General features: G+C 36.6%; 3 long non-coding RNA genes across 4 annotated transcripts; all 3 read left to right on the top strand.

Annotated features, from left to right (window-relative positions):
- The first annotated feature begins 4,785 nt into the window (after nt 1-4,785).
- On the top strand, nt 4,786-14,056 carry LOC126606847 (uncharacterized). Its single transcript, XR_007617395.1, has 2 exons — nt 4,786-4,999; nt 13,869-14,056. It is a non-coding gene; the product is annotated as an uncharacterized LOC126606847 (long non-coding RNA).
- Nucleotides 12,173-12,951, top strand: LOC126606846 (uncharacterized). The gene is made up of 2 exons (XR_007617394.1): nt 12,173-12,328; nt 12,752-12,951. It is a non-coding gene; the product is annotated as an uncharacterized LOC126606846 (long non-coding RNA).
- Nucleotides 14,057-16,585: 2,529 nt separating the features above from the next.
- On the top strand, nt 16,586-19,832 carry LOC126608526 (uncharacterized). 2 transcript variants are annotated; one of them, XR_007617897.1, is made up of 5 exons: nt 16,586-17,029; nt 17,212-17,309; nt 18,333-18,516; nt 18,830-18,928; nt 19,535-19,832. It is a non-coding gene; the product is annotated as an uncharacterized LOC126608526 (long non-coding RNA). The 2 variants fall into 2 exon arrangements; XR_007617898.1 differs by having other exon boundaries at nt 17,181-17,309.
- Nucleotides 19,833-20,135: the final 303 nt, after the last annotated feature.

Below are 20,135 nucleotides of genomic sequence, written 5' to 3'. Positions count from 1 at the left end.
ATATTCAAGCCCTTTCTCCTTTTCTCGACGCTTGACATATACAAGATTTCATTATTTATATTCAAGGCAAGCTTCAGCCCTTGAATATCCTCACAACTCAAACACAACTTAACTCTTTTTCTTACTTTACAAGAATGCTTATGTATATGCCATGTTACTGTGAAATATATTGCAGAAATATACCAACCATTTATATGATCAAATATAACAAATCAAATGTATAATCACTATCAGACTTATGAAAATTAAATTAGGACAAAGGAATAAGAATAAATGGCCTGTGAACCGAAGAGAGGCGTGATGTCGCTGCCCTAAAGTCGTAGACACCTCCTTATGTGCAGGTTATGGCAGTGCCTACAACTCTAAGATACAACCCAAAGCCTTACAGGATGTCTGATCCGTTATACATGCTAACGACAGACGAGATTGCCAAGTAGTGATCAATTGCCTAAGAATTGTAAAGTAGGAATGTAAAGTGAGATGTGAAAACTGAGGGAGACAAAAAAGTTTTAATGTATTATGTTTTATGTCTGAGATTATTTAAAGAACTTCTCATACCCTTTTAGAAAAGGATTATGACTCTTCAAATAAAAGACAACTCTTAAATATTAAAAATAAATAAAATAAAATAATAATAAGTTTTGAATCTTTAAAATAAAATATAATTAAAATAATTAAAATAACCAACAATCCCCTACAAGATTCAAAACTCTATGAGGAATGAAATAGACGCAATTGAAGAAATGAAAGTTTGGGCAATTTGTATACTATGCAATGGATGTAGATGTCTTTTGGACTTGAACCTACACTTAGTGTTCATAGTTTTCATATGAAGGAATCATAATGAACTAAGTCTTGAACTAGATTCCTCTAATTCAGATTACAACATTTGACACACATAGTATTGATAAAAAACTTGGCGCGAGTTAGCACTATTTATGGCCATGCGCTTAATCTTGATTCTCATGAGTGTTTTTAGAGAACAACCCAATTCTCATAGTCGCGGCTTCACGACTACTCTCACTTAGGTGAGTCCTCCAAGAGTACATGTGACCTGTACTCTACGGGAGATTGCCTGCCTTGGAACTCATTCAAGACAATGTCCTTCCTTAACATCACATATCATCAGCACAAATGCCATAGGGATAAGTAGGGGATTTATATTTCAAATCTACTATTTTAGAGTGCTGGAATATAAGTCACGCAATATGGATTGTTTCTACCCATTGAACATTCTTCATGGGATCTCCAATCACAAAGGTTAGGTTTCTTCCTTAGGTGACTTCCTTATGGGTTTAAGCCCACCCCCCTCGACAAATCTAGGACTCCATTCCTAGATAGACATTTGGCCAATTGATCAACAATATTCTTTTCCGACTTCACATAGTCCAAAAACACAACTTCTTTATTTAACAAGCTTCTCACAGATTTATGTCTATTTAATTTCTTATTTGTACGTGTCTGCCTCACTAAATCTATCACAGCCTTATTATCACAATGTATGGAGATGGCAGGTATAGGCTTGCTCGCCAAAGGGATATCAAGCAAAAAATTCTTAATCCATTTAGCCTCTATACATGTAATATCAAGAGCTATGAGTTCAGACTCCATTGTACTTCTAGAAATTATTGTTTGTTTCTTAGATCCTCAAGATATAGCTGCTCCTCCTAATAAAAATACATAATCTGAAGTAGATATCACTTTCAGAGCTATCAGTGATCCAATTTGCATCACTGTACCCTTCTACTACATAAGGAAATCCGTTATAGTGTATAGAATAATTCATAGTTCCTCTTAGATACTTAAACACTCACCTTAAGGCATTCCAGTGTTCTTTACTTGGATTATGAGTGTATCTACTTAGCCTTCCAACTGCATAAGCTATATCAGGTCTAGTTTTATTTGCTATATACATCAAAGACCCAATCATTTGAGAATACTAGAGTTGACACACAGGTTCACCATTATTTTTAAGTAAGCACACACTTGGTTCATATGGTGTCGAGACAGGATTGCAATTGGAAACATTGAACTTCTTAAGCATTTTCTCAATTGAACTAGCTTGGTTTATAATAAAAATTGATTGTGTTCTTTCTACTTTCATTCCCAAAATAATATTGGCTTCTCCTAGATCTTTCATATCAAATCTCTTTGATAGATAAGATTTAACATCTTTCACAATTTCCAGACTTGTTCCAAATAATAATATATCATCAACGTAAGGACATAAAATTACACACTGTCCATTGCATTCCATATACTAAACACACTTTTCATGCTCATTTATTTCAAAATCATATTCTAAAATGACTTTATCAAACTTCTCATGCCATTGCTTAGGAGCTTGCTTGAGTCCATAGAACGATTTAACCAACAAACACACCTTATGTTCTTGGCCTTTCATTATAAATCCTTCGGGTTGCTCCATGTAAATTTCTTCATCTAAGTCTCCATTAAAAAATGCTATTTTAACATCCATTTGACGAATTACTGAATTGTGTATAGAAGCTAATGCTACGAGGATCCTAATTGTGGTAATCCTAGATACAGGAGAGTAAGTGTCAAAATAGTCAATTCCTTTCTTTTAAGTGAATCCCTTGGCTACTAGCCTAGCTTTGTACTTATCTATACTTCCATCAGGCTTCAGTTTCTTCCCAAATACCCACTGACAACCAATTGGTGTAGTACCGAATGGTAAATCCGTTAACTCCCAACTGTTGTTTTGTAAAATAGACTTAACTTCACTATTTATAGCTTCTTTCCAAAATGGAGCATCGACGGAGATCATGGCTTCCTTATATGTTGTTGGATCACCTTCAATTAAAAAAGTATAAAAATCATCACCAAAGTTCTTCTCCACTTTAGGTTTCTTACTCCTTCTGAGTTCTGCTAGAGGTTCTTCTTCATTAGTAACTTAATGGCTAATACTTGTGGAGGCTTTGTCAGTACTAGTGCATGATCTATCTACCACTTGCTTTTGCATTCTAGTCTTGAAAGGAAATATGTCTTCAAAATATGTTGCATCCCTAGACTCCAATATAGTGTTATTCGAAATTTCATTTATTTCAGAGTTGATGACTAAAAATCTATTAGCACTACTATTATGAGCATAACCTAAGAAAACAATATCAATAATTTTAGGTCCTATCTTCTTTCTCTTAGGTTCTGGGATTACAACTTTAGCCAAACACCCCCACACTTTCAAGGCTTGGAGATTTGGTGTTCTCTTTTTCCAAATTTCATATGGAGTAGTAGTGTTGTCTTTAATGATTACTCTATTTCATATCAAACATGTAGTCAAAATTGCTTCCCCCCACAAATTTTATGGTAATCCAGAACTCAAAAGCATTGCATTCACCATGTCCAATAAAGTCTTATTCTTCCTTTCTACAACTCCATTGGATTGTGGAGAATAGGCTGCTGTTACTTCATGTATAATACCATGCTCTTCACAAAAAATACTAAGATCGATAAGAGTGTACTCACCACCTCTATCAGACCTACGTCTCTTTATCTTTTCCTCTAATTGATTTTTTGATTTTGTCTTGTAAATCTTGAATTTACCAAATACTTCATCCTTGGTCTTTATCAAATAAATATAACAATACTTCGAACAATCATCTATAAATGTGACAAAATACTTATTACCAGCTCCAGTAGGTAATCTATTTGAGCCACAAACATCACTATGTATAAGCTCTAAAATTTGGGTATTCCTTTCCACGGACTTAAAAAGGTTTCTTTGGTTGTTTTTCTTGTACACAAATTTCACACTTATGCTTAAGGTTCATATTTGACTTTGGGACTAGGTCCAAATCCATCATTACATGTCCCAAACGTCCATGCCAAACATTACTAGATTCAACATTGAGAACTTTTGGAAGATTATTGCACTCGGAAGAAACACTTAACTTAAATAATCCTTCATTGATAAAACATTTTCCTATAAATACATTCTTCTTAGTTATTACAACCTTATTTGATTCCATTACAACTTTATAGCCTTGCTTTACTAAACATGATCCACTAATTAAATTTCTTCTAATATCAGGTGCATGTCGCACATCCTTCCAAATTAAGACCTTTCCGAATGCATGTACATTAGCTCCAGAATCTACCCACCAATCCTTATTTTCATAAGTAAATTTGACAAACGAATCATACTTAAAATGTGTTTGAGAAGATTGTTGCCCCATCAACGTATTTGATACGAGCATATTTATGCGACTTAGTTAGCTTGTTTCTTGGCATTTATGTTGTTAGTTCGTAGTTATTTTAGTACTTTAAGCTATTTTCGTGTGTTTGTAGGTCCAAAGGGTTAATGTGGCAAAGAAGTGCATTTTGGAGCATTTTGGAGCATTTTTGGGCATGGAATGGATAACATATGCTTGGAGCAAAAGGAATGGACGAAATTTGAAGTTTGTGCATCATCCTCTCCATATAAATAACCATTTTAGCACACTCATTTCACCCAAGACATCCATTCACCTACCACTACATCCACTCATTTCACCCAACACATTCACTTACCACTACATCCACTCATTTCACCCAACACATCCATTCTCCAAACATCCATCCACTACACTCATTACATTCACTCATTACCAAACACTCATCTACTACACCCATTACATCCACCTACTGCACCCATTACATCCACTCATTACCAAACACTCATCCACTACACCCATTACATCCACTCATTACCACAACACTCACCCACTACACCCATTACATCCACTCATTACAACTCCATACACTTCTCTCCCTAGCCTATAAATACATCCACCCTTCACCATAATTTGGGGGGCCATCATCCAAAGACACCACATCATCTACACAACTCTCCACCCTTCACCATAACTCACCTATATCCATCCACCGCCACAAGAGACCATCCATTCACCACTCACACCTTGGTGCCGCATATTTGCAAGGAAGGAGGATTGCTTGGAGTTGTGCTAGTCATTCAATTTGGATTGCTAGAGCATTCTAGGTGTATTCTACTTTGGTTTTCAATGTTTAATTTCAATTGTTTATGTTTAATTGCAAGTATGAGGAACTAAACCTCTTTTGGCTAGAGGAGAATTCGAAACCATGAATATATTTGCAATATGAATTGATTTCTTCCAATTGTGATTTGATAAGTTGTGATTGCAATTCAATTATCTATTTTATTCATAACGGATTTGTGTATGTTTATTAAGGATGCATACTTAGTTTTCATGCATGAATTTGATGCTAGGATATAAATAAGTTTCACCTAATCGTTACAAGTTTATATTCATGAGTAGTGAAGGTTGCTTGTCACAATCGCGTTAATTGAATTCTTGGCAAACGTATCATGCATTCATAGTTACAATTGCCTCGTCAACGCTTATGATTTTCATGGAACTTAATGATCTTTAATTGTACCTTTATTATGCATTCATATAGGGGACTTTTAGAGAATGATTTGAGTTGTCGCATGCATTCATCCAATTCAATGAGTAAAGGAAAATCTGAGGGTTAATTTGTGCATCACGATTAATCTGGGGTGTTGAGCATCATAGTTTATTGAAAAGCAATTGGAGATTGATTTGTATGCAAGTGTGTCATGTGTGGAGAAAGACCTTCTAGCTAGCCCATCATCCATCCAAAACAAATTTCGTGCAAATCTGTTTTGTTCTAGTTTCTGTTTTGTTTTACTTTATTTTCGTCCAAAACTCAATCCCCCTTTACTTTAGTGTGTCTAATTAGTTAGAATCTGTTTTAGTTTGTGTTTTTAAGTGTTTTGAGTCTATAGAGTCTAGTTAAGTGTTTTTAAGTTTCTTTTTGTAAGTCAGTTTAGTTTAGATTAGCAATCCCCGGTCCAGAACGATCCCTACTTATACATGTACTATAATTGTCAAAAGAGGGTTTAATCTGAGTGTTTAACTCTCATCGCATCAAATTTTTGGCGCCGTTGCCGGGGATTAGCAACTTTGCTAATCCCCCGTTGTTTCTTTTTCATGTCTTTTGTTTTAGTTACTGACCTTGTTTCTGTTTGTGTCTTTTATTTTTACTTGTGATATTTGATTTAGTTTTGTTTCCTTGATTTTAGGGACTAGAGAAGTAAGACATGGATTTTGCTACCATTCAAGCTCAATTAGCGAAACTTACTTCTCAATTGTCACAATATGCCGAAAGGACCACAATGCAAAGTGTCCCTACATGTGGTGTGTCCTATGGGCAAGGATATCCAACTCATCAATGTCCTCAATTCACTGCGAATGAAGATGCTTGGGGTTATCAAAGCCATAGTCAATCATGGGACAACATGTTTTCCGATGCTTACAATTCAGATTGGAGAGATTATTCAGATTACATGTGTGGAGAACCGCAACAATTCCAACAAGATGGATATTGGCAGCAAGAAGAGGAGTTCTATCACTGGCCATATGAACCATCACAGCCACCACAACAATCTGCCCAATTCAATTAAGGTACATCTTTAGATAATGATATGTTTAATAAGTTACTCACCTCTTTGAACCAGGATGTAGAAAACCAAAACAAAGAGGTGCAAAACCAAGCCAAAAAGACGAGCGAATTGGAAAAGCAATTTGGGCAGATTATGGAGTTCACGGCACAAATTCAAGAGCAAAGTGAATTCTCCAACTCAACTGTTGAAAATTTGAAGGAAGATTTTGAAATCCATGATGCTATTACTTTGGGAAGTGCTATGGAGGTTGGAGGTGAACCCAAGACGCCCAAACCAAGCCAAAACATGGATGAACAGCTGCTGCTCGAAGAAGAGGAGAGTAACAAGGCCACGACAAGGAAAGAACCACCCTTGCCGCAGCCCCATATGCCCTCTATGTCATCCACTACAACCAAGGTAAGCCTAAATTCAATTCGTCCTGACCCCGTTTCACCAAATGTTCTTATTCCTTGCAGGATCATGCAATCTAAGGAAGAAGGGGGTGAGAAAGGCATCTTCGGAACCTTTCCAAAGAGTCAAAAGCAAGAAGTGGATGGGGAATGTCTACAATTCATCAAAGAAGATACCCTTGAGACGAAAACTCCCAAAGAAGGTGGATTTTATGACACGGGAAAAGTCATAACTCTCAAAACACCAAATCTGGCCAAGTCCCATATCCCTGCAACCTTCAAAGATGTGGTGTTCGTAATTGAGTTTGTGTTGGAACAAGCAAGTAAGCCATCTTCTCCAACTTCGATTTTATTATATACTAACTTCCTGATTTTGATGATTCAGGCACCTACACTAGAATTTAAACCATTGCCGGATCACGTCAATTATCACCTTCCATTCAAGGATCAATTCCATGTCGTGGGCCCTGTACAAGCTTAAATGGAGGTATCGTCTGGCTGGAAGACGTTAAAGCAAGCGCTTCTTGGGACGTAACCCATGTATTCAAATAAGGAAGATTTTTGAATTGCTCCACAATCAGTTTTGCGTTTCTAAAAACCTTCCATTTTCTGTAGTTTTATTTTCCCATGATTGTCATTTTTATCTGTTGCTTGTTTAATTGTTTTTGGTGTGGGTTTATTTTTGAAACACTAACAGTTATGCAAGGTATTTTTACATTCATAAAAAAGGAAAGGAACATTAAGCAGATAAATACAATAGGGAGCCTTCACAAAGGCTGCTTAGGAGAAGTCTCAGTAGTCGGCAGAGCCCCAGAAGGAGGAGGCATCAGAGGTTGATCATTTAGAGCTTCATTATGTGGTACAGCCCTAGAAGACGAAGGCAAATGTTGTTGGAACAAACCCACAAACCTCTGATGATCAAGTAAAATCTGACCATCAGATTCCTGCATCTGGTCAATCTTCCTCTTCATGTTTATAGCATAATTATGTGCGAGCCTGTGCAACTATTTATTCTCATGCTTAAGCCCTCTAATCTCCTGCTTGAGACTTATCACTTCAGCCGCCAATGATTCAACTTGACGGGTTCGGGCAAATAGGCGTTGGGCCATATTAGACACGGAACCTGCACACTGCACACGGAGAGCCAGAGAATCCTTAACAGCCAACTCATCAGACCGTTTGGCAAGTAGCCTGTTATCTTTAGGAGTGACAAGGTTCCTGGCCACCACCGCAGCTGTCATATCATTCTTTATCACCGAATCCCCAACGATAAGGGAACCAGTAGGGGATATGAAGGATGGGCGCCATATGTTGTCTGGAGAAGGCGGGACTGCCTCTTCACCAAGGCTCAAGTCAAAACGACGATCGGAGGGGCCAGACATTTTCAGAGGTGTTAAAGAAAGAAGAGGTCAGACAAGTCAAGATCGTAGAAGTGCAAGAAGGGAGTTTTTACAGGCAGAAATTCAAATGTGCTTTGAACATCTTGCGTACTTTTATAAAAATCAGCACTCGATGGGATTTCAGAGATCGAATAGGCGAGCTCAGAAATCGAAGAGGCCAACTCAAAAATCAAAGAGGCGCTAGCTTTCTCAAAAGTTGGGCTTGCTCAAAAACCACGACCAATCTTCTTTTCCAGAATTGTCCGCACTTGTCACATGCAACCTCTACACTCGACGGGATTTCAGAGATCGAAGAGGCAAGCTCAGAAATCGGAGAGGCATCTGCTTTTCCAGACGTGTCAGCATCTGTCACATGCAGAGTCAGCTTTGCGGAAATCACGAGCAGTTTGTCGAAGCGCTTTTTCAGACGTGTCAGCATCTGTCACATGCAGAGTCAGCTTTGCGGAAATCACGGGCAGTTTATCGAAGCGCTTTTTCAGACGTGTCAGCATCTGTCACATACGGAGTCAGCTTTGCAGAAATCACGGGCAGTTTGTCGAAGCGCCAATTCCAGATATCGAAGAGGCACTTGTTTTTCCAGACATGTCAGCGCCTGTCATATGCACACTCAGCCTTGCAGAAATTACGGGCAATCTATTGAAGATCTCTTGTGAAGTAGAAAGCACGTGAAGTTTACTATTAAATCATCCAACGGTTGCTGACAAGAGTGAAAGAATAGTACCGGTTATTAATTCCTATAAATGTCACCCCTCACCCTCCATTGCAAGGCAGACATACATAACCCTTCTTCTTATCCAAGAATGCATTTCCAACAAACCCTCTCGAGTCACTCGGTGTTCTTTATTCCTTGGGGTACCTCTGTAAATAACTCATCCAAAGCAAAAGTATTTCATATCATGAAGGTTGAAAGCAAGAGTATCTCATATCATGTTTTCTCTCTGTCCTTCTCCTTGTCGTTGTTTTGGGACAAAGAGAAAGAGAGCAATCAGCCAGCACTTGGTATCAATCTTCCGATCTGGAACCGACTGCCTGAAACCCCTTCCTGATTGCTTACCTAGCCTTACTCTCGAATACTCATCTTCATCATTTTATGCTTCCTCTTCGTCTACCACATCTGCCTGGGGAACAGATAAGGGAAGTGAAAATGATACCTCGAAGCATGTGGAGACAATTTGCCAATTCATCCTCAACTAGGGACAAGGAGAAAGAAAGCAAGAGGTGGGCACTTGGAAAGATTGAAGAAAGAAATAGACCAACACCTCTACCTCGTGCATGCCTGCCGTGCAAAAGAAACAAGCAGAGAATAATGCAGACTGCACAATCAAATCAACCCAGCAGAATGAGTCTGATTTGAAACCAAGGAACTTTGATATTCCTCGCTAAGAATTCCAAACCAGTTCGAGATCAAAGTTGTGGAAAGTCAACAAGATCATCTATCTCCAAAACTAGATTTGCGTTCTTAAACTCTACTTTGTCTGTTTTTTTTTTTTTTTTTTACTTTGCTATACTTGTCATGTTTATTCGTTGTTTGTTTATTTGCTTGTTTTTGTGTGAGTTTATGCTTGAAACATTGAGGACAATGTTTGATTTAAGTGTGGGGGGGGTAACCATTGTTTTGCATGAAATTCGTAGGAGTTTATTACCCATTACTTCTAATGTTGTTCCTTGCATTTTTAAGTGTTTTTAAGCTGTTTTGGAGTTGTTTTGCATGAAATTCGTAGGAGTTTATCACCCATTACTTCTAGTGTTGTTCCTTGCTGTTTTAAGTGTTTTTAAGTTGTTTTGGAGTGTTTTAGTGTGTTTTGACATAAAAATCCGAAAATCTCATAAAAAATTTGAAAAATTGTTTTGAAAAACCCAAAAAGAGTTGTTTTTGTATGTTTATTTGTGTCTTAGGGTACCTTCCAACACAATGATGAGGATTTGGTTTTTAATTACATGACTGTTAAAGAGAGTTATAAACATGGATGAAAATTTGATTTACTCTTTGGTGTATGCTTGGTTGTGGTTATAATTTATGAATTCACATGCAATCATAAAGGAAAAATCAATTTTTGTAACATGCTTGAAGGAAGGAACTCAAATGAACGCTACAACCTTGTGAGACTTGAGCCTAAACGTTTATTTGGAGAGTTAATAATCTGTGCACTATTGTTTTCTAAAGTTGTTGCATGATCTCATTATTCTTTGCTTGGTTGCTACTTAGAAGGCGTTTCATCATTTAGTTCCAAATGCTAGAACTCATGCCTATTTCATTCAAAGCATGCTATTGATTTGCATAACACATATTCAAGATGAAGTTGTGTAGTGACCACCACAGCCAAATTGTCGTGCCCTATTTCATTATGTGTTTAAGTTTAACCCCGTTGAACCTTTTGTAGCCTATGTTCTTTGTTAACCCACACTATCCTCACCTAGCCTAGATTAGGACCATCCATACCCTTGTTCTTGAAGCATAGTAAAACATAATTTAGAAGGAATTCCTTTTGTTGAACTTTTGCAGAAAAACAAGTGTGGGGGAAGTGATTCTTGTGTGTGTGTGTGTGTGTGCCAAAGTCCTTAATAAGGCACGGGTAGAAAAGAAAAAGAAAAAAAAGAAACATTCGTGGAAAATAGAATGAAAATAAGAAAAGTTGTGAAAAGAGTGAAAAAGAGTTGAAAAATATGTGAAAAAGGAGCTCTAAAATGTTGTTTGTTGAAGAAAAGGTCCAAAACATTGAATTCGGCCCTAAGTGTTGCTTGAATCTTCCCTTCGTGTTTAAAAGTTAATTTCTGCATTATTAAGTGAATTCCAAGTGTCTATTTCATTACTTTGCTTGCTATTGCTTTCAGAACGTTTGTTATCCTTATCCTTTCTTTGTTAGCCATTACCCTTAAACCCCGTTACAACCCTTAACTTTATCTTGAGTGTTATGCATTTCAATATGTGGAGTTTGGAATTGGTTTGAGCATATGGTGTCACTGGTTCTTGCATCTAAGTAGTAGCATTCCATTCATGAGATCATATCTAAACATGTTGAATAACTCCAGAAAATTGCCCTCTTTGTTATACATATATGTGAGTGTTTGTTTTTATGTTTACATCAATCTTCTCACATATAATTAGTGTAGGGTGTGTAGTCAGAAAATGTGTGTGAAAATAGAGAGTATCTTGTAAGGAATTGAGTAAATTCTCTAAGGCATGTTACTACATTCAAAACATCGTTTGAATTGGTTAATTGTGAACTAGTAAATGGTGACTATAAGTATGTGCTCAAGTGTAAGGATGACCAAAAACTGTGGGAATGATGATTTTTAACATGTCATGTTTCATTAAAAATTCCTGAGGCAATTGTTGGAAGGTCTAGGTTGTGTTTTGTTTTGTTTGTCTAGGTTGTGTTTTGTTTTGTTTGTTTTTTTTGTTCGAGGACTAGCAAAAGCTAAGTGTGGGGGAATTTGATACGAGCATATTTATGCGACTTAGTTAGCTTGTTTCTTGGCATTTATGTTGTTAGTTCGTAGTTATTTTAGTATTTTAAGCTATTTTTGTGTGTTTGTAGTAGGGGTGGGTTCAAAAAACCGAAAACCGAAAAAAACCGAGAACTAAACCGAACCGAGACCGAAAAAAACCGAACCGAAAAAAAACCGAACCGAAAACTGTCAAACCGAACCGAACCGAATATGGCTGGTTCGGTTTCGGTTTTTGAGGTTCGAAAACCGAACCGAATATATATTTAATTATTTTTTTTATAATATTTTAATTATAAAAAATAAAAAAATCTCTAAAGTTCTGGAGGCATGTGGGTTTGAACCCGTGCACTCCTGTTGAGAGGTTTCAACGAAACAAAAATGGCAATTGGTATTGTTTTGTTATAGTTGTATAACTAAACTATTTATAAAGATATAAATCTATAGCCTTTTGTGCAATTAGAAATCAACAAAACCCTAGCCACTAGTAGTAGCAGCCAACCTTTTCTTTTTTCATTCCCCTCTTCTCTCTCTCTCTGCCCTGCGCCTCCAGACTCCCTTCTTGTCCAAATTTCTCCATTCTTCTCCATTCTTCTTTCTCCGTTTCTCGATCTTCTCACTCCAGGGTAAGATCTCCAATCTCTCTTATTTATTTTGTCGATTTATGGGTTTTTTTAGAGTAAATTCCATGGAGGGAATCTGAAATTTTGGTGTAAATTTATGGGTTGTTGTTTTGTTTTGTATTGTAGATTTGTTTGATTTTTGTGTTGTGAGAGTCTCACCCATTTCTTTCCCTTTCTTTTTTTCTACCTTGATATCTATATTTGCTTATCCCCTTTTTTCGCAATTCTTTTCTTCATTTTTGCATACTCCTTTCTCAATTGACCTTTTTTGTTTGTTTTTGATAATTTTTTTTATGTCAATGTTGATTTTTAAATTCCGTTTGAAGTTCAATTTTTTTTCTGGGTAATGTTTCCAATTATTTTTGTAATCTTTATATTTTTCGGTGGATTTTTTGTGACTAAAGTTTTAATCTTTTCGTTTTGCAGTGGGCACTGAAGTTGGGTGGATGAAATCCTTTTCCTCCTCAGATCACAGGAACAAGAAACAGTTGTTGCATGCCTCAAATCGTTACTGTTTCGACGAGGGTTAATGGAGAGAAAGGGTAAATTTGCAGCCGAATGCCGAAAAAAAATGTGCTTCAAGCTCCAGATATTAAAAAAAAAATCATGAAAAAACCGAAAAAAAACCGAAACCGAATCGAAAAAAATCAAAGCCGAAAAAAACCGAACCGAAAAAAACCGAAAAAAAATCGGACCGAACCGAACCGAACCAAAATTTCAGTTTGGTTTCGGTTTTAGCAAAAAACCGAACCGTTTCAAACCGAACCCAGCCCTAGTTTGTAGGTCCAAAGGGTTAATGTGGCAAAGAAGTGCATTTTGGAGCATTTTTTGGCATGGAATGGATAGCATATGCTTGGAGCAAAAGGAATGGACAAAATTTGAAGTTTGTGCATCATCCTCTCCCTATAAATAACCATTTTAGCACACTCATTTCATCCAAGACATCCATTCACCTACCACTACATCCACTCATTTCACCCAACACATTCACCTACCACTACATCCACTCATTTCACCCAACACATCAATTCTCCAAACATCCATCCACTACACCATTACATCCACTCATTACCAAACACTCATCCACTACACCCATTACATCAACCCACTGCACCCATTACATCCACTCATTACCAAACACTCATCCACTACACCCATTACATCCACTCATTACCAAACATCCACCCACTACACCCATTACATCCACTCATTACCAAACATCCACCCACTACACCTATTACATCCACTCATTACCACAACACTCACCCACTACACCCATTACATCCACTCATTACAACTCCATACACTCCTCTCCCTAGCCTATAAATACATCCACCCTTCACCATAATTTGGGGGGCCATCATCCAAAGACACCACATCATCTACATAACTCTCCACCCTTCACCATAACTCACCTATATCCATCCACCACCACAAGAGACCATCCATTCACCACTCACACCTTGGTGCCGCATATTTGCAAGGAAGGAGGATTGCTTGGAGTTGTGCTAGTCATTCAATTTGAATTACTGGAGCATTCTAGGTGTATTCTACTTTGGTTTTCAATGTTTAATTTCAATTGTTTCTATTTAATTGCAAGTATGAGGAACTAAACCTCTTTTGGCTAGAGGAGAATTCGAAACCATGAATATATTTGCAATATGAATTGATTTCTTCCAATTGTGATTTGATAAGTTGTGATTGCAATTCAATTATCTATTTTATTCATAACGGATTTGTGTATGTTTATTAAGGATGCATACTTAGTTTTCATGCATGAATTTGATGCTAGGATATAAATAAGTTTCACCTAATCGTTACAAGTTTATATTCATGAGTAGTGAAGGTTGCTTGTCATAATCGCGTTAATTGAATTCTTGGCAAACGTATCATGCATTCATAGTTACAATTGCCTCGTCAATGCTTATGATTTTCATGCACTAGTAGAAAAACATGTTTGCGCGACGAAATCTTGCGCGACGTAGAAAATTTTGTCGCGCAAAGTATGTTTGCGCGACGGAAAACACAAAACGTCGCGCAAACGACCTTTGCGCGACGTAACTTTGCGCGACGAAGGCTGACGTCGCGCAAAACAGCTTTGCGCAACACAGAAGTTTATGCGTCGCGCAAAACAGCTTTGCGCGACGCCCACCTTCGTCGCGCAAAGATTTTTTTTTTTTTTTTGGTTCTTGCATTGTCTTTTTCTTTTATGGTATCCACATGTGTAAATGTTTTAAATTGATGATCGAATTAGTTCATTGTATTTATATAGGCTTAAAGAGTGTAGCTGTAAAAAATCATCAAAATCGAAGTTAAAATAACCGTTAAATCGTGATTTTTCGTTTATAACCGTCGAAAATTTTGTCTCGTTACTTGATCTCTGAATGTTTTTTTTTGTGCTATTTTTGGTGTATGCGATCTTGAAGCATATACAACCAAGCTTGATGGTTGGATCGTTCAAACTAGTTTCGTACAATGCGTTTCCCACCAAAATCAATGGTATATGTATTTAAAAAACATTTTCATTTATTTATTTTGTACTTATAAGCAAAAGGGCCAAAAAAAAAAAAAAAAAAAAGGAGTTTGCGCGACGTAGGTACCTCTGCGTCAATGTTTTAAATTGATGATCGAATTAGTTCATTGTATTCATATAGGGTTAACGAATGTAGCTGTAAAAAATCATCAAAATCGGAATTAAAATAACCGTTAAATCGTGATTTTTCGTTTATAACCGTCGAAAAGTTTTATCCCGTTACTTGATCTCTGAATGTTTTTTTTTGCTATTTTTGGCGTATACGATCTCGAAGCATATAAAACAAGTTTGACAGTTGAATCGTTTAAACTAGTTTCGTACAATACGTTTCCCATCAAAATCAATGGTATATGTATTTAAAGTACATTTTCATTTATTTATTTTGTACTTATAAGCAAAAGGGCCAAAAAAAAAAAATTGACTTTGCGCGACGTAGTTCATTGTATTCATATAGGGTTAAAGAGTGTACCTGTAAAAATCATCAAAATCGGAGTTAAAATAACCGTTAAATTGTGATTTTTCGTATATAACAGTCGAAAAGTTTTGTCTCGTTACTTGATCTCTGAATGTTTGTTTTTTGCAATTTTTGGCGTATGCGATCTCGAAACATATACAAACAAGTTTGACGGTTGGATCGTTCAAACTAGTTTCGTACAATCCGTTTCTCATCAAAACGATAAATTCATTAACACTTAGAATTTATTACTACTTTCATCAACTATAACATAAGATTTTGTGGTACCCACTTGTGTAAATATTTTAAATTGACGATCGAATCAGTTCGTGGTATTCATTTAGGGTCAATGAGTGTAGCTGTAAAAAATCATCAAAATCGGAGTTAAAATAACCGTTAAAATCATGATTTTTCGTTTATAACCGTCGAAAAGTTTTGTCTCGTTACTTGATCTCTAAATGTTTTTTTTTTTGCGAATGCGATCTCGAAGCATATACAAACAAGTTTGACGGTTGGATCGTTCAAACTAGTTTCGTACAATGTGTTTCCCAACAAAACGATAGATTCACTAACACTTTGAATTTATTAATACTTTCATCAACTATAACATAAGATTTTGTGGTATTCACTTGTGTAAATGTTTTAAATTGATGATCGAATTAGTTCATTGTATTCATATAGGGTTAAAGAATGTAGCTGTAAAAAATCATCAAAATCGGAGTTAAAATAACCGTTAAATCGTGATTTTTCGTTTATAACCGTCGAAAAGTTTTATCCCGTTACTTGATCTCTGAATGTTTTTCTTTTGCTATTTTTGGCGTATGCGATCTCGAAACATATACAAACAAGTTTGACAGTTGGATCGTTTAAACTAGTTTCGTACAATACGTTCCCATCAAAATCAATGGTATGTATTTAAAGTACATTTTCATTTATTTATTTTCTACTTATAACACTTAAAAAATTGAATGATATATATGTAAAAAAAATTATTGTGGGTTTTTGTTAGAAAAATATATTATTGTGGGATTTATGTAAAAAAAATTAAATTTGAAAGGAGTAAAGTCACATTTTCAGTAATTTTTATAATATTATTTTAAAAAAAAAATTACCTTGCGCGACGTCTCAACGTGGTCGTCGCGCAAAACCGTTTTGCGCAACGTCAAATTGTAGGCCTACGTCGCGCTAGGTGTGAAAATTTTGGCGGTGCAATAGTGAAAAATAGGCGCTTTTTTTTTTTCAATTTTCCATGTTTGTCAACCTTGAACCCGTAGACCTGCATCTCCTCTCTCTTCCCTCTCGCTCTTTCTCTCCCGTATACCTGCATCTCCTTTTTCTTTCCCGTAGACCTCTCTCTTCCCATAGTCCTGCATCTCCTCTTTCTGTCCCGTAGACCTCTCTCTTCCCTCTCGCTCATCTCTCCCTCTCGTTCTAAACGATGGGCAGCCGACGCGAATCTCGAATCTCCGTCCCACTCCCTCTCTGTTTCTCTTCTTCAATCAGTCTGACGTAGTTTTGCAATTTAGGGTTCAGTGCATTTCAATCTTTTTTACTGGAATATACATACATATACATGTCTAAATTTGTTCAATTTTTCTATACACGGCTGTGTTAATTTGATTCTTGACCTATGATTGGATATTATATTACAATTGTGGGTTCTGTTTTTAGGGCTGGATGAAAAGAAACACCCATCAGAGCTTTCAACAACTTGAAGGTCAGTGATTTCTTCCTTCTCTCTAATTATGTTTCTGCTATTTCAATTTGTAGGATTTAATTTAGGGTTTTAAGTTGGAAAATTTAATTAAACATTTTCAGTTGGAGAGCTTAGTGTATACAACAATTAGGTTTGTTAATTTGGATTGCAGGTCTACTAAATGTTTTATAACATGTAAACAGGGAGTACATACTTTGTATGCCATGGATAGGGAATGGATACGTAATTAGATCAATTGATGGGTGCCGCTGTTTTGGATATCTACATCCAGCAATATCTGGTATTTTGTGTTTTGTTGTTTTAGCTCTTTGTTTTGTTGTAATGGATTGGAATTTCTACTAGAATCATTATTATTATTATATATTTAGGGGTTGGGTAAATTGATTTTAGAGATTTTATATATGGTTTGGGTTCTGATTTTGTTTAGAGATATGGTGCTTGATTGTGGTTTAAGTGTTTTTAGTATATTCCCTGCACATTGCAAAATTCTGGTACTATTTGGGGGTTTTGGTGTTGAAAGCCTAGGCTTTAGGGTTTAGCGTTTAGCGTTTAGGGGAATGAAAAGAAGGGATGTCTGCGTTTCTGAACTCTTATGCAAATCTATTTTGAAATATGAAATACATTTCGTATGTTTCTCAAATCTCAGCAATAGGTTTTAGAATCCTGAAATCTAAGTAAAGCTACATCATTCCTATTTTCGTGTTTTTTAAATTCCTATCATCATGGCCACGATTAAACGTGAATATGCATGCCAACGTTGCATACTCAGTGATTAAAATTGTTATCACTGATACAACTTGGGATGTAGTTGGATCCATTGATACTGATACAACTTGGGATGTAGTTGGTTATATTCAAATCAGAAATAAAATTGTTGTGTATATTCCGCATTTGATTGAAAATCTGTAATTTTATGAATCATTTATTCGGATTTAATTTCAGTTAAATAGAAATTATTCTTCTTCGATATAACTGTGCGCAACACATAATTTCAATTTTTATTTTGCGGTAAGATTCCGTATAATTAACCTCTACAATTTTATTCACGTGTTCATGGTCACCACTTAATTAATTAGTAATTGGGTGTTGACCACCGAATGTTTCTTTTTTCAGTTCAATTAGGAAGCATTAAGAAGAATCATTTTATCATTCCCTATCTTTGCAAGAACGGATACATAATTGAAGTACCCAATACATATTGTCTCTTCTTTGCATATCTGCCAACCGATGTTTGGAGTTTATTGTCAGCAGATTTGTTTTTTGTTTCTATACAACAATTTACGAATTCTCTTTTGTTTTACAGCGAGTCAACCACTGCCAGCACTCTTGTTGCTTAGGTTGGTTTTGCAACTTGCTACCGCTCTGTGATTAGCTTGGGTTGATGAGGTATGCTTCGGAAAGCTAAAAAGGAAGATGGTGGTATTGCCGATTTGGGGTTTTAGTGACTAATCAGACTTGTCCAAGTTGGGGTTTTGCCGAAATTCAATGTAAGTCTCGAGTCTCTATCATGTATATAGGTTGTTTTAGTGACTGAAGAGATTAGGGTGGTGTTCAATTTTGAATGCGAGTCTTAAATCGGCATGAAACAAGTTAATTTCAATGTCAATATTATATTCCTAAAGCATACTCGTATAGTTTAGGATTTTGTTCAAATTCTAGAGCAGGTATTTAAGTTCCAGGTGTGAAAGCTAGTTCATTTTCAATTTCAAAACCACCAAACAACAGGAAAAGAAGAGGGGCACATGGGATAGTTTCATAAGATGCACTAATTTGGAATCATGTGTTTGTATGTGCTGACAGGATTTTGATATACTTGTGGCCAACCCTAGAAAACAAAAATTATACATCCAAGTCAACGATTCTCTTGGATTCGCATACTTAACTATTGGTACAAGAGAGGTAAAAGATCTAATCCTTTCAAATACTGAACTTGTTTTCATGATTGCAATGGTCGTAGCATACATGATTGGGATGCATGCATGTAATGTTTGTGTTTTCAGAACCAAGACGTCATGAACAACATCTCGATTTTGAGTCTTTTTGAATTATGAGTTGTAGAAAGAACGCACAGCGAATATTTGAAAAAGAAAAGAAAGATAAAGGAAGATCAAAAGGATAGAAACTATTAACATCACACCTGTGGGGTTCCTAGGAATCACTCCTAGGGTAAGGTTGCATCACACAAACCTAGAGAGAAGCAAAGCTCCAGCAATTCTATTAATCTTTAAACATGTACCCAGATAGTTACAAGGATGTAAATTATAAAGACTTAAACCTAAAATCCTTAAAGAAGAATTAAATAATTCTTGTAGGACAAGGAAACTAAAAGACTAATGCGCCTGCTGGAGCCGGCAACCTGTGTTTTAAAACCCTAGATAGTAAAAGTAAAGCACCCTTTGCCCACTTGACAGACTTAGGGCTGCCTTCACTTTTGCTCTTCATTTGCTTCTGGTATTTGTGTTTTATCGATATGAACCATCTTCTGGTATTTGTGTTTTATTGAAGGCGGAAGTGACGCAGCTGAGGGCCGAGGATGAGCAGATGAAGGCGCAGCTGAGGGCCCAGGGCGATGAGATGAAGACCTGTGTCGGGAGGGTGCAAGAACTTGTACAAGCCATACAGATGTCGGGCCTCCAAATCTCGCTACCAGCACCTCATCTTACTCCACCTTCGACCTTAAAGCCACCTTGCCCTGCCGATACCTAGTAGCCTGATGTATTAAACTTAGTTCACTTGTAGTTTTTTCTTTTTGTTTGGACATCTTGTATGTACATTTTCATATATTTTATAATTAAATATTTTTGCTTGGTTAATTAATTATTCTTTAGAATTTAATTACAATATTTATCAAAAAAATTAAAAAAAAAAAGGGTTTGCGCGACGGATGTGCGTCGCGCAAAGTGACTTTGCACGACGTAGGTGTACGTCGCGCAAAGTGGCTTTGCGCGACGCATGTTATCTCTTCGTCGCGCAAAACTACTTTGCGCGACGTATGCTGAGTCGCGCAAAACTACTTTGCGCGACGTAGGTTGCGTTGCGCAAAGTAGTTTTGCGCGACGAAGAGATAACATGCGTCGCGCAAAGCCTTCTGTCACTGCCTTGCCGC

Source organism: Malus sylvestris, chromosome 16 (assembly GCF_916048215.2).
Source record: "Malus sylvestris chromosome 16, drMalSylv7.2, whole genome shotgun sequence".
NCBI classification, from domain to species: Eukaryota; Viridiplantae; Streptophyta; class Magnoliopsida; order Rosales; family Rosaceae; genus Malus; species Malus sylvestris.
The sequence above is the reverse complement of the archived record's forward strand: the minus strand, read 5'-3'. Positions and strand labels throughout refer to the sequence as shown.